The sequence below is a fragment of the Hyla sarda genome, chromosome 8 (genome assembly GCF_029499605.1).
Source record: "Hyla sarda isolate aHylSar1 chromosome 8, aHylSar1.hap1, whole genome shotgun sequence".
NCBI classification, from domain to species: Eukaryota; Metazoa; Chordata; class Amphibia; order Anura; family Hylidae; genus Hyla; species Hyla sarda.
Genome location: NC_079196.1, coordinates 94,766,753 through 94,789,853, shown reverse-complemented (window position 1 = coordinate 94,789,853; position 23,101 = coordinate 94,766,753). Strand labels below are relative to the sequence as shown.

Sequence of the window (23,101 nt, the reverse complement as noted above, 5' to 3'; positions counted from 1 at the left end):
ATCTGAGGAGAGGGATTTAGGAGTAATTATTTCAGAAGACTTAAAAGTAGGAAGAAATTGTAATAGAGCAGCAGGAAACGCTAGCAGAATGCTTGGATGTATAGGGAGAGGTATAAGCAGTAGAAAGAGAGAAGTGCTCATGCCGCTGTACAGAACACTGGTGAGACCTCATTTGGAGTATTGTGCGCAGTACTGGAGGCCGTATCTCCAGAAGGATATAGATACTCTAGAGAGAGTTCAAAGAACAGCTACTAAACTAGTACATGGATTGCAGGATAAAACTTACCAGGAAAGGTTAAAGGACCTTAACATGTATAGCTTGGAAGAAAGAAGAGACAGAGGGGATATGATAGAGACTTTTAAATACATAAAGGGAATCAACACGGTAAAGGAGGAGAACATTTTTAAAAGAAGAAAAACTACCACAAGAGGACATAGTTTTAAATGAGAGGGGCAAAGGTTTAAAATTAATATCAGAAAGTATTACTTTACTGAGAGAGTAGTGGATGCATGGAATAGCCTTCCTGCAGAAGTGGTCGCTGAAAATACAGTGAAGGAGTTTAAACATGCATGGGATAAGCATTAGGTTATCCTTTATATAAGATAGGGCCAGGGACTATTCATAGTATTCAGATTATTGGGCAGACTAGATGGGCAAAATGGTTCTTATCTGCCGACACATTCTATGTTTCTATGTTTCTAAGATTAAGGAAAATAAATGTATTCAATGGACATATACAGTATAAAGCAAGCCCTCACAATTAACAGCCGGAAGAAGCTGTTGGAAGCTAATAAATCACTGTGCGAGTACTAGAAAAGAGCAGTTAAGTACATATAGTACTGTGGAGTACTAAATAGCCTCTAGACAGCTGTCAACACATGCACTTCAGTAATACAGTCCCATATATTGGTGCACATTGTGTGTGCCACATGCTGAAATCTATGCGTACTACGAGGTGTCCTAGATTTTTGCTAACATTTCTGCAAATTTTTGGGCATGCATTACATTAAATCCACGGGGCTGTGGGAACCATTTCCCACCATCTTAGTCCCTCGCAATTTTTAGAAAGTGGATTGAGTGTTTTAAAGTGGAAAGTTGTAAAACTGTGTACACACATCGTTACTTTTGTGATAGCCTGGGGGGAGTAGGGTATGGGGAGTGTAGCTGTGCGGTTACTAAAGGGTGTTTGTTAACCCTTGCTATTCGTGACGCCAGGGTGAGGCTCCTCTGTAATGCTTGTCCTACCGCCACCCTTCCCAAGAGCGATAGGGAGGTATAGAATAATTGAATGTCCACAACCGGAGAGTTTTCCAGAAACTTGTCGGAACTTTACTGAAGATTTTATGCAAGCTTTACAACCAGAACAGTCTCTATACATGCAAAGTCTCTTAGAGATTGACAGTGGTCGGGACCTTAAGCAATTTAGAGTCCGTAGACTGATATGCGATGTCCCACTGGATTTAGGGGTTCTAGTTGCGGTCCAGTAGTCACGCTAGCTTTAGCGGGGGTTAGTTTAGAACTCACAGTTTAGTTTTGTGCTGAGGCCGACAGGCTTCAGGCCTAGCTTGTCATTGAAAGTTGTGCAGATCAGTCCTGGTAGTCGGCATCCACGGGAGTAGCAACCCAAGAGAGCGATAATTGGCTACAGTTCCCTTATATGGGCAGGCGCTGGACTAAAGCTGATTGGTCCACTACTTCTGTCAATCACCTTTACATAGAATTATGGGTAACATGTGACCCAAGGACCTCCAAAGGTCCTCCAACATACCATAGAGGAATTAACATGGTCACATGACCTAAGGTCCTGTGACGCTAACAAGGTAAGTACACTAATATACCTTATATTAGATATTTACATTATTAAATATACACTTTTAAACATTATAGAATTAGAATGGAAGGAGGCGACTAGGGGCTGTCCCCACCTGGGGGACCCTACCTGAACGTAGGAACTCTGACTTTGGGGACCACTACACAAGGTACGGTATGCAATACGGCACCGGGACACAACACTTTTGTATACCAGTAAACTGGTGCACAGGGTATTAAACTGTCCCCTCTATATTCTGGAACTTGGAGGAATTGGGAGCCCTTCTAGGAAAGCTAAATTCTTAATTGGAAGAAGGAAGCGCACACATTCATTCTGGTAACAGGATCATGGGTTTGGTCAGCAGTGAATAATAACCATTATGTGATATGAAGAGAGTCCTGATCACTGGGAAGTGTTGGTCGTATTCTAGAAACTAAGCATTGTTGTGGGAAGCCAGTTACTCCGGTATATGGTGCCGTTCTGGATGGGGTAGAATAACATGTACATGATTCTGGTAAGTACAGATGTTTCAAGCAGCTGAGATATGTGAGATGTGCTGTACTCAGGTTCAGCTCTGCAAACACTGGCTCATATTTCTGCTGCCAGGAACAGGAATGCCTACTGCTGGGAGGGACCTGCTACGCAAACTGAAGAGATAGTTTCTTAACTCCTTGGGCAAGCTGCAGTATATATTTGTTAATACAGGTTCTAGCATAAAACGTGCGTGATCACCCCTTGCCTCTATGGCATACAGTCGGGGGGCACACTAATTCCTGCATAGACACAGGAGAACTCATAATACCATGTACACAAAGAGAAAATCGAGTTCAAACAACTCCTTAATTAAAATCATGATTTTATTGATACAATTTAAAAAACAATGTAAACAGACGCCAATAATTGAAAATGGGATTAAGGTTAGATTCCAGTACAAAAAAATAGGGCTACTGCCAGCTGCAATGGGCTAACATATAATATGGTGTAACAAATAATTAATATAGTATCTCAGTCTCTAAGAGAACTGCACTGCATATCAATTATAATATACACTGACCACAATTGTGGGTATAATAGAGTATAAATTAGTGCAAACAAGTGCTAAAGTAAGTTGCAACTCACATGTGCATATACATATAAAGATATAATATTGCGCAATAATAGTGTGATAATATAATAGTAGCACAAGCGCTTATCTATGGATCCATGCAGACTGCAGAGAGACACAGAGACTGGTAAAATAAAGTGCATATAGTAAGCTTACCCATATTAAGCTGCAGAGCCCTGACCCCTACGATCGTTTCGGTTTCCCTTTATCAAGAGGTGCTGCTGAACAACACCGCACCACGAACTTTATAGTGCTCGCTATTACTTACAATTAATTACAGTATATATTTGTTCACTGAAACCTAATTTTCTTTCTGCAGTTTATGCTTTTTTTTTTTACAGAGGTTTCTCATGTTTAGGCTAGGTTCACACTATGGAATATCAGCCTGCAATTCCGCTTTGAAATTGCAGGCGGAGATTCCACTTACTAAAATGTACTGTATAGTGAATGGGTTTCTGTTCACAAATTCACACTTCAGAATTTGTGAAGCGGAATTTGTGAACAGAAAATCCGCTCGAAAATTTTCGGAAATACTCGCGGGACACATTGCAGTCTATTGGAGACTGCAGTGTCTGCGCGGTCCTAGTGCCAACAGATTCAGTCTGCGCTGGCCGCACTTGGAATCTCTGGGCGGAAATTTTCTGACTGGAGATTCCGCAGTGTGAACCTAGCCTTAATATTGGTTTTGATAAGATTGGGGGTAAACTTGAGGAAAACATGAGTCTTCAGCAAGACAGCCCCTGCATCCAGGCAGAGAATAAGGCTATGTTCACACTTCAGAATTTCCGAGCTATTTTCACTTAAAAATTAAATTTGGAAATTCCAGTGCAGCAGAATTCCTTTGCTGTCAATGGGATTCCATTGCTCAGTGCACACTGCGGAATTTGCTTGGCAGAGATTTTCCAGTGTCAATCTAGCCTAAGGGAATGTTCACATTACTGAATTCCCATGCACAGAAATGCACTAGGGAACTCTGCTGTATGAACCTTAAAGGGGTACTCTTCTGCTGGGTGAGTTTGTGCACGACGGTTTTTCCCCTTATGTACTGCTAGACTGCGTTGTGAGTGCTTTAGGATTCCATCTGTAAAAGGTTTTTTTTTTATACCATTGCTGTATGGAGGAAGTGTTGTCGTTTTTTGACGTTCCTGCGACTGGAAACCCCTGTCTTTTCTCATCGGCCATCTTGTGATCGTGACGTGCATTGAGCCGTCCTCTTTTGTCTGTACTTCGCACTGCCCATCTACTAAATATTCAAATGTTTGTGAAGGGATCCACCTTGGGCTGTAGCCAGCTGCCGTGCCTTTCTCTGTTGCTACTCTTTTACCACTTACTGTGTGTGGAGTATGCAGGTGCATTTCCCTGCCGCTGTGGTTGGAGCCACAGTTTACTACGCATGTTCTGTTTAGCTCAAAAGCGTCCTTGGCGACAAAAGGGGCATACATTGTGCAGGCGCTGTTTTTGGTTTCTTCGGCAGCGCTTTTGGCACTGGCTATGTGCCCTGAGTTATTTGATGTCTTTTTTTTTTTTATCATTTGACAACACACAACAAAATCTGCAATAGGCAGAAAAAGGGGCGGAATACAACAGGAGAAGGGGCAGACACTGAGCGGACTAAGTAATGAAGAAGGGCATGTCAGGGGCGGAAACCAACAGGTTGTGGGAATGGACAAAGCTAAAAACAGGTCATACACTAAAAGGCAAAATAAGCCACAAGGGAGTGCTGGGAACTGTAGTTTTAGCTACCACCACAAGTGACGGTAAGACACCAGAACTTAAAGGGGTACTCTGGTGGAAAACCTTTTTTTTTAAAAAATCAACTAGTGCCAGAAAGTTAAACAGAATTTTAAATTACTTATATTAAAAAATCTTAATCCTTCCAGTACTTATTAGCTGCTGAATACTATTCTTTTTTTTGGAACACAGAGCTCTCTGCTGACATCATGACCACAGTGCTCTCTGCTGACATATCTGTCCATTTTAAGAACTGTCCAGAGTAGGAGAAAATCCCCATAGCAAACATTTACTGCTCTAGACAGTTCCTAAAATGGACAGAGATGTCAGCAGAGAGCTCTGTGTTCCAAAAAGAAAAAAAAATCCTATGTAGTATTCAGCAGCTAATACTACATAGGCTAGTCGAGCGATCAGAGAATCTTACAATGCTCAATTGATCCCCCAATAACTATAGGCTCTGTAATCTAATATATCACTTTCTGGTGACATCTTTTCTAGACACAAGAAAATTGCTGCTTAGCCAATCACTGGCCGCATCAGTGACCTGCACCAGTGCCAACTTTCTTGTGTTGAGGTAGAGTCTAGGAAGTAGTAAGTCACAGGGACCAGGGTGAGTACTGGCCTCATTACGAAATAATAATATATCACCAACCTCTTTAACCCCTTAAGGACACATGACGTTCTCATACGTCTCCATTTCCGAGTCCTTAAGGACACATGACGTATGAGAACGTCATGTGTTTTACCGGCCCCCCGCAACCATCTGGAGCGGAGCCGGTCCCCGATGCCTGCTGAAATCGTTCAGCAGGCATCGGGGCATATCGCCCAGGGGGGTCATTATGACCCCCCATGTCGGCGATGGCCGCAGATCGCTGGACAATTCAGTCCAGCGATCTGCGGCGGATTCCGGGTCAATCGGGTCTCCAGTGACCCGGTGACCCGGAATTATTGGCTGATCGGGGCCGTCAGAGACGGCCCCGAACAGCCAGAGGCAGCAGGGGTGAGGTGGCACTGGTGCCACCTCACGATCGCCCTGATTCGTCGGCCGGATTACCGGCCGACCAATCAGGGCGCCTGCTGCGGGTGTCACTCCCGCAACCCGCTCCGCCCCTCTTCCGGAGGACGTGAGCGGGTGCGGGACGTGCACCCCGGGTGCTGGGGACCCCAACCCCCGGCGCCCCTGTTGGGATCGGGGCCCCAGGAGCAGCGGCGGCGGCGGAGACGACGAGGGACTGACCTGTGCGGCTGGATCGTTGGAGGTGAGTGACAGCCTCCTGCTGTTGCTTAGCAACAGCTCCCAGCATGCAAAAAGGGCATGCTGGGAGCTGTAGTTATGCAACAGCAGGAGGCAGACCACCACAACTCCCAGCATGCCCTTATGGGCATGCTGGGACTTGTAGTTTTGCAACAGCTGGAGGCACATTCTTTCTATGGAAAAGTGCACCTTCAGCTGTTGTGTAACTACAACTCCCAGCTTGCACAATCAGCTAAAGTGCATGCTGGGAGTTGTAGTGGTGCATCTGGTGGTTGCATAACTACAACTCCCAGCATGCCCGTTGGCTGTCGGTGACTGCTGAGAGTTGTAGTTTTGCAACAGCTGAAGGCACACTGAGTTAAGTAGCAAACCAGTGTGTCTCCAGCTGTTGCATAACTACAATCCCCAGCATCCCCAGCCAAAGTAGTATGCCTCCAGCTGTTGCATAACTACAACACCCAGCATGCCCTTCCGCTGTCCGTACATGCTGGGGGTTGTAGCTTTTGCAACAGCTGAAGGCACACTGGTTGCAAAACACTGAGTTTGTTACCAAACTCGGTGTTTCACAACCTGTGTGTCTCCAGCTGTTGCAAAACTACAACTCCCAGCATCCACTGATAGACCGTACATGCTGGGAGTTGTAGTTTTGCAACAGCTGGATGTCCCCCCCCCCCAATGTGAACGTACAGGGTACACTCACATGGGCGGAGGATTACAGTAAGTATCCGGCTGCAAGTTTGAGGTGCGGCAAAATTTCTGCCGCAGCTCAAACTGCCAGCGAGAAACGACTGTGAACCCCCCGCCCGTGCGACTGTACCCTAAAAACACTACACTACACTAACACAAAATAAAATAAAAAGTAAAAAACACTACATATACACATACCCCTACACAGCCCCCCTCCCCAATAAAAATGAAAAATGTCTGGTACGCCACTGTTTCCAAAACGGAGCCTCCAGCGGTTGCAAAACTACAACTCCCAGCATGCACTGATAGACCGTACATGCTGGGAGTTGTAGTTTTGCAACAGCTGGATGTTCCCCCCCCCAATGTGAACGTACAGGGTACACTCACATGGGCGGAGGATTAAAGTAAGTATCCGGCTGCAAGTTTGAGCTGCGTCAAATTTTCTGCCGTAGCTCAAACTGCCAGCGAGAAACTACTGTGAACCCCCCGCCCGTGCGACTGTACCCTAAAAACACTACACTACACTAACACACAATAAAATAAAAAGTAAAAAAGACTACATATACACATACCCCTATACAACCCCCCTCCCCAATAAAAATGAAAAACGTCTGGTACGCCACTGTTTCCAAAACGGAGCCTCCAGCTGTTGCAAAACAACTACTCCCAGTATTGCCAGATAGCCACTGACTGTCCAGGCATGCTGGGAGTTTTACAACAGCTGGAGGCACCCTGTTTGGGAATCACTGGCGTAGAATTCCCCTATGTCCACCCCTATGCAATCCCTAATTTAGGCCTCAAATGCGTATGGCGCTCTCACTTTGGAGCGCTGTCGTATTTCAAGGCAACAGTTTAGGGCCACATATGGGGTATCGCCGTACTCGGGAGAAATTGGGCTTCAAATTTTGGGGGGTATTTTCTGCTATTACCCTTTTAAAAAATGTAAAATTTTTGGGAAAACAAGCATTTTAGGTAAAAAAAATATATATTTTTTTACATATGCAAAAGTCGTGAAACACCTGTAGGGTATTAAGGTTCAAATTACCCCTTGTTACGTTCCCCGAGGGGTCTAGTTTCCAAAATGGTATGCCATGTGTTTTTTTTTTGCTGTCCTGGCACCATAGGGGCTTCCTAAATGCGGCATGCCCCCAGAGCAAAATTCGCTTTCAAAAAGCCAAATGTGACTCCTTCTCTTCTGAGACCTGTAGTGCGCCAGCAGAGCACTTTTTCACACCCATATGGGGTGTTTTCTGAATCGGGAGAAATTGGGCTTCAAATTTTGGGGGGTATTTTCTGCTATAACCCTTTTTAAAATTGTAAAAATTTTGGGAAGCCAAGCATTTTAGGTAAAAAAAATATATATTTTTTTACATATGCAAAAGTCGTGAAACACCTGTAGGGTATTAAGGTTCACATTACCCCTTGTTACGTTCCCCGAGGGGTCTAGTTTCCAAAATGGTATGCCATGTGGGCTTTTTTTGCTGTCCTGGCACCATGGGGGCTTCCTAAATGCGGCATGCCCCCAGAGCAAAATTTGCTTTCAAAAAGCCAAATGTTACTCCTTCTCTTCTGAGACCTGTAGTGCGCCAGCAGATCACTTTTCACCCCCATATGGGGTGTTTTCTGAATCGGGAGAAATTGGGCTTCAAATTGTGGGGGGTATTTTCCGCTATTACCCTTTTTAAAAATGTAAACATTTTGGGAAAACAAGTATTTTAGGTAAAAAAAAATTATTTTTTCTTACATATGCAAAAGTCGCGAAACACCTGTAGGGCATTAAGGTTCACGTTACCCCTTGTTACGTTCCCCGAGGGGTCTAGTTTCCAAAATGGTATGCCATGTGTTTTTTTTTTGCTGTTCTGGCACCATAGAGGCTTCCTAAATGCGGCATGCCCCCAGAGCAAAATTTGCTTTCAAAAAGCCAAATGTGACTCCTTCTCTTCTGAGACCTGTAGTGCACCAGCAGAGCACTTTTCACCCCCATGCGAGGTGTTTTCTGTATCGGGAGAAATTGGGCTTCAAATTTTGGGGGGTATTTTCTGCTATTACCCTTTTTAAAAATGTAAAATTTTTGGGAAACCAAGCATTTTAGGTAAAAAAAAAATATATTTTTTTTACATATGCAAAAGTCGTGAATCACCTGTAGGATATTAAGGTTCACTTTACCCCCTGTTACGTTCCCTGAGGGGTCTAGTTTCCAAAATGGTATGCCATGTGTTTTTTTTTTGCTGTCCTGGCACCATAGGGGCTTCCTAAATGCGGCATGCCCCCCAAAAACCATTTGTCGCTCCTTCCCTTCTGAGCCCTCTACTGCGCCCGCTGAACAAATAACATAGACATATGAGGTATGTGCTTACTCGAGAGAAATTGGGTTTCAAATACAAGTAAAAATTTTCTCCTTTTTACCCCTTACAAAAATTCAAAAATTGGGTCTACAAGAACATGCGAGTGTAAAAAATGAAGATTTTGAATTTTCTCCTTCACTTTGCTGCTATTCCTGTGAAACACCTAAAGGGTTAATACACTTACTGAATGTTTTATTGAATACTTTAGGGGGTGTAGTTTTTATAATGGGGTCTTTTATGGGGTATTTCTAATATGAAGACCCTTCAAATCCACTTCAAAACTGAACTGGTCCCTGAAAAATAGTGAGTTTGAAAATTTTGTGAAAAATTTCAAAATTGCTACTGAACTTTGAAGCCCTCTGGTGTCTTCCAAAAGTAAAAACTCATAAATTTTATGATGCAAACATAAAGTAGACATATTGTATATGTGAACCCAAAAAAATATATATTTTGAATATCCATTTTCCTTACAAGCAGAGAGCTTCAAAGTTAGAAAAATGCAAAATTTTCATTTTTTTCATCAAATTTTGGGATTTTTCACCAAGAAAGGATGCAAGTTACCATAAAATTTTACCACTAAGTTAAAGTAGAATATGTCACGAAAAAACAATCTCGGAATCAGAATGATAACTAAAAGCATTCCAGAGTTATTAATGTTTAAAGTGACAGTGGTCAGAATTGCAAAAAACGCTCCGGTCCTTAAGGTATAAAATGGCCTGGTCCTTAAGGGGTTAAAGGAGTGCTCAGGGCTTTTTTCATCCTATAGACTAGTGTTTCCTGATCAGTGTCCCCCCAGCTGTTGCAAAACTACAACTCCCAGCTTGCTAGGAGTTGTAGTTTTGAAACAGTGGCAGGCCCACTGGTTAGGAAACATCATTATAGACAATAGGATATTGTCATATAGACAATGAATTAACTGAAAAGCGTCGGTGCCATTCATTGTATAGTGGTGGTGCCGAGATACTGCAGTGCGTCTCCTATTCTATTCAATGTAAAATGTCTGGAGAACCCCTTTAATGTAGAGAGCTGCCTACTAGGATCTAATCCATTGTTTGACAGTTTAGTGCAGATAACTTACTTTCTGTTTCCAAGGGCAACCAGCAGAATTCTGGAGGAAAAAATAAAAAAAGAATTCTCAAAAATGTGTGTTTACTGGCGACATAGAGATAATATTTAAAAAAAATACCCCGTTTCGGGCGAATTTCAAAACCGCCTGCTGCCATGTTCCTTCTGAACCCGTGTTGGGTTGCCACCGGCCACGCTAATTTGCATAATTACTTACATATGCATAACATCACAGGATACAGATATGTGGGGGAAATTTTGTCCTATTCTGACCCCTATAACTTTTTTATTTCTCCTTATACAGGCCTATATGAGAGCTCTTTTTTTTTTTAACCACCCATTTGTAGTTTTTAACAGGACCATTTTTGTTTTGATGTGACTTTTTGATCGCTTTTTTTCAATTAAATGCGGGAGTTGCAGTTAGTTACTATCTACAACTCCCAACATGCCTTAAAACAGCCTGTGGCTCAGCAGCTGCCCCAAATGAAAACTACAACTCCCAGCAGTTGGACTATAGAGTAGTATATAGTATAGGTCAGTATTTTCCAACCAGGGGTGCCTGCCGCTGTTGCAAAACTACAACTCCCAGCATGTTGGACTATATAGTAGTATATAGTTTAGGTCAGTGTTTCCTAACCAGGGGTGCCTCCAGCTGTTACAAAACGACAACTCCCAGCATGTTGAACTATATAGTAGTATATAGTTTAGGTCAGTGTTTCCTAACCAGAGGTGCCTGCTGCTGTTACAAAATTACAACTCCAAGCATGTTGAACTATATAGTAGTATATAGTTTAGGTCAGTGTTTCCTAACCAGGGGTGCCTACTGCTGTTACAAAATTACAACTCCCAGCATGTTGGACTATATAGTAGTATATAGTTAAGGTCAGTGTTTCCTAACCAGGGGTGCCTGCTGCTGTTACAAAATTACAACTCCCAGAATGTTGGACTATATAGTAGTATATAGTTTAGGTCAGTGTTTCCTAACCAGGGGTGCCTGCTGCTGTTACAAAACTACAACTCCCAGCATGTTGAACTATATAGTAGTATATAGTTTAGGTCAGTGTTTCCTAAACAGGGGTACCTGCCGCTGTTGCAAAACTACAACTCCCAGCATGTTGGACTATATAGTAGTATATAGTTTAGGTCAGTGTTTCCTAACCAGGGGTGCCTCCAGCTGTTACAAAACGACAACTCCCAGCATGTTGAACTATATAGTAGTATATAGTTTAGGTCAGTGTTTCCTAACCAGGGGTGCCTGCTGCTGTTACAAAATTACAACTCCCAGCATGTTGAACTATATAGTAGTATATAGTTTAGACCAGTGTTTCCTAACCAGGGGTGCCTGCTGCTGTTACAAAATTACAACTCCCAGCATGTTGGACTATATAGAAGTATATAGTTTAGGTCAGTGTTTCCTAACCAGGGGTGCCTGCTGCTGTTACAAAACTACAACTCCCAGCATGTTGAACTATATAGTAGTATATAGTTTAGGTCAGTGTTTCCTAAACAGGGGTACCTGCCGCTGTTGCAAAACTACAACTCCCAGCATGTTGGACTATATAGTAGTATATAGTTTAGGTCAGTGTTTCCTAACCAGGGGTGCCTGCTGCTGTTACAAAATTACAACTCCCAGCATGTTGAACTATATAGTAGTATATAGTTTAGATCAGTGTTTCCTAACCAGGGGTGCCTGCTGCTGTTACAAAACTACAACTCCCAGCATGTTGAACTATATAGTAGCATATAGTTTAGGTCAGTGTTTCCTAACCAGGGGTGCCTGCTGCTGTTTCAAAACTACAACTCCCAGCATGTTGAACTATATAGTAGTATATAGTTTAGGTCAGTGCTTCCTAACCAGGGGTGCCTGCCGCTGTTGCAAAACTACAACTCCCAGCATCCCCGGACAGCCGCTGGCTGTCCGGGCATGCTGGGAGTTTTAGTTTTGCAACAGCTGGAGGCACTCATGTTGGGAAATACTAGTATAGCATAGGGTGCAACATTCCGGGAATTGGAGCATTGGTTGGATTGCATTGTGGGTATTTTTAATATACCGGTAACATTTTCCGTATCTGGCTTTTGACAAGACTGAAAATTGCGCCGCAAAACTGTTTCCCATAGCCAGAAATTAAAGCTACCCAGTCATTGGTTGCTATAGGCATCAATGGGTTTTCTGTGAGTTTTGGAATAACCAATGGGGGAGATTTATCAAAACCTGTGCAGAGGAAAACTTGCCCAGTTGCCCATAGCAACCAATCAGCTTGCTGCTTTCATTTTTATGAAGACCTGTGAAAAATGAAAGAAGCTATCTGATTGGTTGCTTTGGGCAACTGGGCAAGTTTTCCTCTGCACAGGTTTTGATAAATCCCCCCTCAATGTTCCTGGAGTCCTATTAAACAATCAGGTTTATAAAAATGTTATTTGTTTTTTTCCTGATAGGATATAATGTACGAACTGCTCATGTATCCTGGGATTTCCAACCCCATCCATTCTATCACCAGGACACTGTGTAGTAGCATCCCCATTATTTCACTACATCTCCCATGATGCTTTGCCAGGTTAGTTTACAAAGGACGTCACTTACGCTCTTCAGACATCTCGTGGGTGGAAGGCTCCGCCCACCTCCATCACACGGTCACCTGACATCTCAGCAGCTCTACGCGCTCACTAAGCTCCTCCCACTGTCACCAGGGTCACCTGTCTTCCGATTACAGCCCAGTAGCCTGAGGTCCCGCTTCGTGTTTCATGTAGAGTATAAATTTCCTATTGTTATAAGGCAACATCGCCACCTTGTGTTCATAGTGTTTATTACATTACTTTCTTTAACAAACAAAACAAAAAAAGTTTTTATTTGCAAAAACTTGAATGATCTGTCACGCAGCATACATGGATGTCTTATGACGTAAATTTAACCCCTTCAGGACCCCTGGAATTTTGATTTGTGGCTTACGTTTTCTTCTTCCTCTAAGACCCATAATTGTATTTTTCCACTGACAAAGCAGTATTGGGGCTTATTTTTATCAGGACAAGTTGCACTTTTCATTGACCTACTTTATTTTTTTAAATAATGTATTACAAAGCAAGAAATGATATGTGGGGGCCACAATATGGTAAATTTGACATGCTAACTTTACTCTATGGGTCAGTATGATTTCAATGACATCAAACTTGGATAATTTATGATTCGTTTTATGATTAGAAAAAATTGGAAAATGTGGTCATTTTAATTTATATTAGGTGGGGATTTTTTTGATATATATATATATATATATATATATATATATATATTTTTTTTTTTTTTTTTTTTTTTTTTTTTTATTTAATTTCCTTTTTTATTCCCCACATCTTTGTACCCCCATTGGGGCCTATTATAAGCCATCTGTTCATGGTTTACATACATCAATGGAATGCTATTGCATTACATTGTTCTATGTTATCAATGCTCTATCACGGCATTTAACCATTTCATTGATGGACATAGGAGCAATCTCTGATGTCTGTCATTACCATCAGATGCTAGGTACTGAGCCTGCATGGTACTCCCCTGCCAGTCCTTTTAAGTACATGTATGTCATGGGTTGGGAACGAATTAAAATGGTATCATACTGTTAGGGGATGTTTACATTCTTGATCGAAATCTGCTGGAAAAATTCTGCTCGGAAAGTCTGTTGCAGAAGAATCCCATTGCTTACAATGGGATTCTGCTGCACTGTGCACACGGCTGAAATCTGATTCCAGCCCCATCGAAAGAAATTATGTGAATTCTTTCAGCAGAATCCTCTCTAAATGCATTGCCATCTTTGGAGACAGCGGATTTCCGAGCGGCGCATTTAGGGTATGTTCACACAGCACAGCGGAATTTGCAGGCGGACATTCTACAGATGGCTGCAAGCAGAATACGTCTCCATAGACGGCAATGCATTTCCGCACTTTTCCCACCAACATGTTCATTCTTTAGGCAGATGTCGAAATCGGACTTTCTGCCGCTGAAACATCTGCTGGGGAAATTTGGTGCAGCAGAATCCCATTGTAAATAATGGGACTCGGATGCTATGGAATTTCCAATCGGAATTTCTCCACCAGGTTCTGCTGGGAAATTTTGTAATTTGTGAACAGGCCCTTACCACACCAGGCCATAGGATTACCTGTGTAGCATACAAACAATAGTGCCCATAGCATCAAAAGCACCATAGCGATCTAAAGTCGGGCCAGATGAAGTTTTGGCAAATTTTTGTGGTGCTTATTACAAGCTGAAACACTTTCTGTAGAAAGCTGCAATTGTTTTCAATGGGAATGTGTGTTGCAGTTCACACTGTTAATTGCAGCGCATATTATTTTGAGCTTGATAAATCCGAATCAGTGGCATACTATTTATTTTAAGCCTATCACTCCGGAAAGCGCAGGTCAATGAGCCTCATTGAGTGGGGATAATCTACGGCCATAACAGATAGTAAAATATGTGACAGGAATCTGAGGCTACCTTTAGAATTTCTGTCACATATTGTGCTTAATATTTATCTCTTATGTTTGCTCAAGAGGAGGACGTGACAGACATGACCACAACCCTCACTGCTGTACATGGTCATTGCATGGCATATTTATGCCAAAATAAGGCTTCTTTCACACTACCATCATATGTTCCTGCATTTTGGCAGCCATTTTTCTGCTTATAGGGGTACTCCGGCGCTTACACATCTTATCCCCTATCCAAAGGATAGGAGATAAGATGCCTGATCGCGGGGGTCCCGCTGCTGGGGACCCCCGTGATCTTGCAAGCCGCACCCCGTTAAAATCAGTCACAGCGTTGTGACGCCAAGGCTCCGCCCTGTGTGACGTCACACTCCGCCCCCCTCAATGCAAGCCTATGGGAGCTGTCACGCCCCCTCCCTTGAGGCTTGCATTGAGAGTAGTGGAGCGTGACGTCACACGGGGCGGAGCCTTGACGTCACAACACTCTGGCCCCGTGATCGTCAGTAATCAGACCCGGAGCAACCACGCTCCGGGGACTGATTTTAATGGGGTGCGGCATGCAAGATCACGGGGGTCCCCAGCGGTGGGGCCCCAACGATCAGGCATCTTATCTCCTATCCTTTGGATAGGGGATAAGATGTCTAAGCGCTGGAGTACCCCTTTAAAGAGGTAATGAAAAAATAGACGAAATAACTAAACATAACGGATGCTAATGGATGACCAATGTCCATTATTTTAACAGGCATTCTGTCAAAATAACAGATATGTTCCATCCATTATCACTTGTTATTTCATCCGTCATGCACCGTTATAGTCCCTTATTTTTTGTCTGTTTTAACCCCTTCTGGTTGTGATGCTGTACTGAGCATGCTTAGTAGCAATAACAGATCATAACGGAAGTTCAAAATAATGGGCGCTAACGGATGTTCTTTGTAAACATTCATTAACCATAGACTTCAATGTTAAAGGGGTATTCCAGGATTTTTTTTTATTTGACTATGCTACAGGGGCTGTAAAGTTAGTGTAGTTCATAATATAGTGTCTGTATCTGTGTGTGACGGTTTTCTCACAATTCTTCGGTGATATTCACCCCAATATTTATTTTTAACAGCATACAAAATGACTGTTGTCTCGGATTTTTCCCAGCTTGCAATGCGGCCGAGACCTGACTCACTAGTCAGCTGATGACAGGGAGCCTGTCTGCTTCAATGGGTGGAGGGATCGCTTGGTGGGAGAGAGATCAAACTGCAACTAATGCAACAGCTGTAGGCACCCTGATTGAAAACCACAGGTCTTTTGAATGGATGCAGCTCATTTATGTTTCAGTGGGTGGGGTGACTGATATGTGGGAGGGAGGAAAATGGAATTATGGAATTTGTAGTAAAAAAAAAGAATACTGAAACAGAAAATACCAGTTCACAAAAAGCTAGCCACATTGTTATGTAATCTCACAGCATAGCCATTTAGCCCTAAGACAAGCGCAGATCCTTCCTAAGCATGTTCAGTACTGTCTGCCAGGTACATACTAAAATCACCTTATGGTGGATAACCCCTTTAAAATTTTAGCGTCTGTTATTCCCCGTTTTTTTTTTTTAGACCGGACAAAAATTAGTGCATTCACCATTATTTGCACCGTCAAAAATAATGTAACTGATGCTAAAGGATGGTCAAAAAATCCCATTGATATGAATGGGATTTTTGACAGCCATTTTATGGACTTTCTGACAGGAGTTCATGATGGAAGTTTTTACAGGAGGATAGTAATAGGGGCCTTAAAGGGGTACTCCGCCCCTAGCATCTTATCACCTATCCAAAGGATAGAGGATAAGAGGTCAGATCGCCGGGGTCCCACTGCTGGGGACCCCCGGGGATCTCTGCTACTGCACCCCGCAATCATTCTTATGGGTTGTTTGCACTTACACTTATATTCTGCCCAAAATATGAAATGCCGTGTCAATAAGATTTAGCCTTTCTTGTAGAATTTTTTTTTGCAAAAATAAATAAATAAATACTTCCAATATGCTTAATAAATCTTCCCCTGAGTTTTCATTTAAATCAGTAAAACAGTGTTTTCCAAACAGTGCGCCACCAGCTGTTGCAAAACTACAACTCCCAGCATGCCTGGACAGATTTTGGACCATGTCAGGAACTATTAGGATAGGTTTGCTATGGGGATTTGCTCCTGCTCTGGACAGTTCCTGACATGGTAAGAGGTGTCAGCAGAGAGCACTGTGGTCAGACAAAATAAATTCTAAAATAAAAGAACTTCCTCTGTAGTATACAGTAGTTGATAAGTACCGGAAGGATTAAGATTTTTAAACAGAAGTCATTTACAAATCTGTTTATCCTTTTGGCACCAGTTAATAAAAAAATTATTGTTTTCCACCGGAGTAATTGTTTTCCACCCTTTAACCCCTTAAGGACATGCACCGTAAATGTACGGCGCTGCACAGCATCACTTAGCGCACAGCGCCGTACATTTATGGCGCTCGCTTCATTCAGCAGCCGCGGACCCGCCGATAATGGCAGACATCAGCTAATGCACTGATGTCTGCCATTAACCCCTCAGGTGCCATGATCAATACAGATGACAGCATCTGCGGCAGTTCGGCACTTATAATGGCTGATCTGATCGCCCGCGGGGTTACCATACATCTTAGGGTAAAATGAGTAATGTCATTGCAAAGTACAACTGGTCACACAAAAAACAAGCCCTCATAACGGTCTTGGAATAGAAATATAAAAGAGTTATGAATTTTAGAAGGCAAGGAGGAAAAAACAAAAACGCTAAAATAAAATTGTCTGTGCCCTTAAGGTGAAAATGGGCTGAGTCCTTAAATGGGCACTGTCAGATACAGAAACTTTTGATATGTTGTAAATCATGCAAAACCAATAGGTTTTGCAATTGCTTTCATTAGAAAATTTTCAGTATTTCATACTGAAAAAGCCAGTCAAACGACTGCCCCCTGCCTGCTTGGACACATAATAGTCCTGCTGTGTCCATGCATCATCACCTATGTCATGGACACACTTCCTTGATTGACAGCTGTGAGTGCAGGGCTCACAAATGGAGGAAAAATCCTCCCACTGTCAGCTTGTGTCACGGTACTGTCAGTGAGGGCAAGTTGGGAGTTGTAGTTTTGCTAATGCTAGGGGAGATGTGAGCAGACAGCATACTGACGGAGGGGCGGAGACCTGCACAGTGAGGCCATGCCCCCTCCCTTTGAGAGGAATTCAGACTAATGAGCTAAATTAAGTAGTAATTGCAATAAAAAAAATAAATAAAGGTGCTAGACACATACAAATTAGATGTACATGGTCAGGATTAGGTACTGAGTGATATATTTAAAAAAAATATCTGACGGGTACGCTTTAAGGGGTTAAGAGGGTTGTTCAGGATTAGAAAAACCCTGCTTGTTTTTTGCATAAACAGCACCACTCCTGTTCACCAGTTGTAGGTGGTATTGCAGCTCAGCTCCATTGAAGTGAATGGGAGTAATTTGCAGTACTACATATAACCTGTGGACAGGAATAGTGCTGTTTGTGTAAAAAAGAAGTAGCATTTTTCTAATCCTGGACAACCCCTTTAGGCTAGGTTTCCACACAGGTTTTTTATGGCGTTTTTTTTTTTTTTTTTATATAACTGCCAACCCAGTTTTTAAGCCAAAGTCAGAAGTGGATCCAACGGGAGGAAATCTTTCCTCTATATTTTCCATTTCTTTTGAATACACTTCTGGCTTTGGCTCAAAAACTGCAGGGGCAGATCTCCAAAAAACACCAGAAAAAACCTGAAGGCTAAGTTTCCACTAGTTTTTTTTCTGCCAGTTTTTGTAAAACTGCCACTGCAGTTTTTGAGCCAAAGTCAGAAGTGGATCCATAAGGGAGGAGAAGTGTAAGTCCTTCCTTTATATGTTCTATTCCTTTTGAATACACTTCTGGCTTTGGCTCAAAAACTGCAGTGGCAGTACTCCAAAAACTGCCAGAAACAAAAACAAGTGGAAGCCTAGCCTAATGGAAACCTAACCTTAAAGGGGTACTCCGGTGGAATTTTTTTTTCTTTCAATTGGACTGGTGCCAGAAAGTTAAACAGATTTGTAAATTACTTCTAATAAAACCTTAATCCTTTCAGTACTCATCAGCTACTGTATGCTCCAGAGGAAGTTGTATAGTTCTTTTCAGTCTGACCACAGTGCTCTCTGCTAACACCTCTGTCCATGTCAGGAACTGTCCAGAGCAGGAGAGGTTTGCTATGGGGATTTGCTCCTGCACTGGACAGTTCCTGACATGGACAGAGGTGTCAGCAGGGAGCACTGTGGTTAGACTGAAAAAAAATTAAAAAAGAAAAGAACTTCCTCGGAGCATACAGCAGCTGATAAGTACTGGAAGGATTAAGATTTTTTTTATAGAAGTTTTACAAATCTGTTTAACTTTCTGGCATCAGTTGATTTAAAAAAAGTATCACCATTAGTCCAGTATTTTACCGGAGTGGAAAAAAATAGGAGAAAAAGAAGGACATGGCATTTGGTAAGGTAACTAGTCAGACCTTTTGTAATGCAATGCTGTCTTTAAATAAGGCAAAACATTTTAATGACAGATTTGTTTTATAATAGATAGAAAATAGAAGACAGAAGAAAATCCGGTTTCATTCCTACTACCAAACTGGCTAGGCAGGTGCTATGTCCATCCAAATGCATTTTGCTCCCTCTAGTGGTAATTGCTGTTAGAATTCTGCTGGTTCACAATTTGTTAGCAGTTTATGACACATCTAGAAAAAAAAAATCTGATGGTTCACAATTTGTTACCAGTTTATAACACATCTAGAAAAAAAAAATCTGTACTGCATCACTTGAAATTATGTTGTCAGGCCAGAAATGTATTGTAATAACCAAAGAAAGGACCTTTTCCTATAAAATAGGCAACTACCTTAGCAAGGTAATTGCTGAGACTCAACAGGGGGGTCTCTGATCTGAGAGAGTGTTGTTCCAGTGCTCAGGACTTCAGGAAATACTATAGATGTGAATGGTGCTTGATGATGCCCCGGACCTGTGTGGATGAGCAAGACTTTCCACGAAAAGCTGAGTGACGTGTACCTGAGTGTCAGTGGGGAGAGAACGACCATAGGGCTAAGTTTCTACTTTTTTTTTTTTGTGGCCCAAAAAAACGCCAGAAAAAACACCACCGCATTTTCCTGTGTTTGGCGTTCTTTTCTTACGTTTTTTGCCTTTGAGTGGAAATTGCATTTTTGGCCACTTTGAAGTCTTTTCAAAATTTGTTGGGTACCAAAAAAAAAAAAAAAAAAAAGGATGCAGTAGTGATGGAAAAAATTTATTTAACAAAATTTATATTTTCTTATAACAAAACTTTTTAATTAATTTTTAATAAAGTGTGCGAGTGTGTTTAACTTTTTTGTCTCTATTTTATTTAAATTTTTTAGGTAGTACTATTGTACTGTTCCATGATGGGAGTAGTAGTTCCTGTACTAATAGACAGATGGCCCTGGGTGTCACTCCTGACACCTGATGCGATCGTCCATAATATAGCAGAGCAGCTTTATACAGCGCTCGCATCTCTGCACTATACTCTGGCCGGCCAGTGATGTGAATAGAAATTCACATTACTCATTCATATTTTCCACCCAGAGTGGGGATTGGCAATCCCTGTCAATCCCCGAGTGAGTGGCTGGCTGAAGTACACAGCACAGGAGAAAGCCACTCCGCATTTCAGGGATGAAGAATGAAGGACAATCACAGCGGGTGTCAGGAGTGACACCCGCTGTGATCTGTCCTTAACTGCAGGTACTACTGCTCCCAAAAGGGAGCACACTTTGCTCCATGCTGGGAGCTGTAGTACCTGCATTAATAGACAGATCGCAGCAAGAATCACTTCTAACACCTGTTGCAATCTGTCTAGTAATGCAGGTACTACAGCTCCCAGCATGGAGCAGAGTGTGCTCCATGGTAAGAACAGTAGTACCTGCAGTTAAGGACAGATCACAGTGGATGTCACTCCTGACACCCGCTGTAATCCTCCTGTATAATGTATAGATGCGGGCGGCCGGTCTTCTATGGTCCCCTGCACTGACGTATATATATACACCTATTCATATTTCCCACAGAGAGTTGTGATTGGCTGGAACCATCTGGCCAATCACAGCTCTCTGCAGGAAATATGAATGTGTGTATATATACCTCAGGGCAGGGGACCATAGAAGATTAGCCGGCCGCATCTATGACACCTGGGGCAATCTGTCAATTAGTACAGGTACTACTACACCCATCATGGAACAGTGTGTTCCATGCTGGGAGGAGTAGTACTACCTAAAAAAAAGTGAAAAACACACACTGCATTTTTATTATTGTCAGTTATATTTTTAGTGCCCTGCCCGACCACATAAATTGATCCCTGTTTAAAAATAAAAAATACATTTGTTGTTAAAAAGATACATTTCGTTAAATACAATTTTCCCATCACTACTGTATCTTTTTTTAAATTTTTTTTAATGGTACCCCACGAAAATTTGGTAAAAAAGGTATCTCCATCACTTTTTTGGATCGCTAAAGTCCAAAAAAGAATAAAAACCGCCTGGAAAAACGCCAAAGTTAAAACCCACATGTTGTTTTTCTTGGTGTTTTTTTACTCCCATAGACTTCTATGGGAGAAAAATGCACAAAAAAAATCAAGGGGAAACTTAGCCTTCTGGTTTACCTCAGTTTTTCCCAGGCGCAGTCCTCAAGTTACCCTAACATGTCATGTTTTCAGAATTTCCTTTCTTCGATATTTTTATGGTCATTGTATCTGGTATCACCACAAGTGTTCTCTGTATGGGATATAATCATGACCTGTTGGGGTTCCTGAGGACTGTGCTTGGGAAACACTGGTTTACCTGATTACGCCAAAAGCTACCCATCAAGGGTATATAAACCAAGGGTACAGGCTAGTCAGCTGCTATGGGGTCCCAGAAGATAGGAGCCCCTGACCATGTTGGCATTATCTCTTATTTTAATGGGTGATAAGAATCTATGCAGGGATTCTCTCCCCATGGAGATTAATCCAAGAATCAGAGAATGGACATAAAATATTGGCATGGAAATCTTACACACCAAAAAGGAGTTCCATATTGTTCTTGGCCCACCAACTCTTTTTGAAAGCCCCTGGATCAATTTTTTTTTTAAAGCAGAATCAAAATGTGACTGGTGTTCTTTAAAAAAAATTGTAAAGGATAAAATAAACTCTTTACAAATAAAAATGGTACATAACTGCCCTTTTGTAGGCATGGTGTGAACTGCTGCAGTTTAACAGAGAAAATACACAAAATGAGATGTTATGACCCTTTCATAGCAAGCGTATCCTTTTATCACCCTGTTTTTTTTCCTCTTTGAAGTCCTTCCTTTGAAATCTATACAGGATTTTATGTCTTGTGGTGCAACAATGTAAAACAGGAGGTTTTTATGTTCAATGCTCAAGAGATATCATTATGATTTAACAGTTTAGCAGTGGTGAAGAAACTTGGTGCTTACATCATTCCACAGAAAGATAATTCCAGGCAGAATGGGACTGAACACGAAGATCACTGCTATAATATGTTGTATGTCTTAAAGGGGTTATCCATGTCTGAAAGGGGTTATCAAGGTGATTTTAGTATGTACCTGGCAGACAGTAATGGACATGCTTAGGAAGGATCTGTGCTTGTTTTGGGGCTAAATGGCTATGTTGTGAGATTATCATAAATAATACTGTGGCTATCTTTTTGTGAACTGGCTATTTCCTGTTGGAGTTTGTTCCCTTAAACTGCAAGTTCCATGATTCCTTGTTTGTAAGTGTTGGGTCACTTTTCTTCCTCCCACGCATCCATTGAAACACACCTGTGATCCCTTCAATGCAATAGACCAGTATTTTCTGACCAGGGTGCCTCCAGCTGTTGCAAAAACAGAATTATCTCCCTCCCACCCAGTGGTAGCTCCACCCATTGAAGCGAAGACAGGCTCCCTCTGTAATATCTCGGACCGCACTGCAACCTGGGAAAAACTGAGACAGCTCATTTTGTATGTTGTTAAAAAGAAACCTTGGTGCAAAAATCACAGAAGAATAGTGAGACTACCATGAAACACAGGTACAGATACTATATTATGAACTTCACAATATTGACGACCCCTGTAGCATTGTCAAATAAAAAAAATCACGGAATACCCGTTTAAAAAGTAGAAAATGTCAGATTTTTAGGTAAGAAACTTGTAATGGTATTAAAGTGTTCATAGTGCTGTTTGTCTGTTTAAGAAATGTTATACAGTGGGGCAAAAAAGTATTTAGTCAGCGACCCACTTAAAAAGGTGAGAGAGGCCTGTAATTTTCATTATAAGTATACCTCAACTATGAGACATAATGAGAAAAAATAATCCATAAAATCAAATTTTTTAAGATTTTATTTGCAAACTATGGTGGAAAATAAGTATTTGGTCAATAACAAAAGTTATTCTCAATACTTTGTTATATACCCTTTGTTGGCAATGACAGAGGTCAAATGTTTTCTGTAAGTCTTCACAAGGTTTTCACACACTGTTGCTGGTATTTTGGCCCATTCCTCCATGCAGATCTCCTCTAGAGTAGTGATGTTTTGGGGCTGTCGCTGGGCAACATG

General features: G+C 41.9%; 1 protein-coding gene across 6 annotated transcripts in view; it reads right to left on the bottom strand.

Annotated features, from left to right (window-relative positions):
* Nucleotides 1–12,711, bottom strand: part of MAP3K13 (mitogen-activated protein kinase kinase kinase 13) — a 165,504-nt gene extending 152,793 nt beyond the window's left edge. For 4 of the 6 annotated variants that reach the window (XM_056534161.1, XM_056534162.1, XM_056534160.1 and 1 more), the window contains exons 1-2: nt 12,581–12,711; nt 10,013–10,042 (exon numbers count right to left, since the gene is read on the bottom strand). The gene's annotated coding sequence lies outside the window, so the exon portion shown is untranslated. The remainder of the gene's footprint in view (nt 1–10,012; nt 10,043–12,580) is intronic. The other 2 variants (XM_056534163.1, XM_056534166.1) reach the window with 1 other exon arrangement.
* Nucleotides 12,712–23,101: the final 10,390 nt, after the last annotated feature.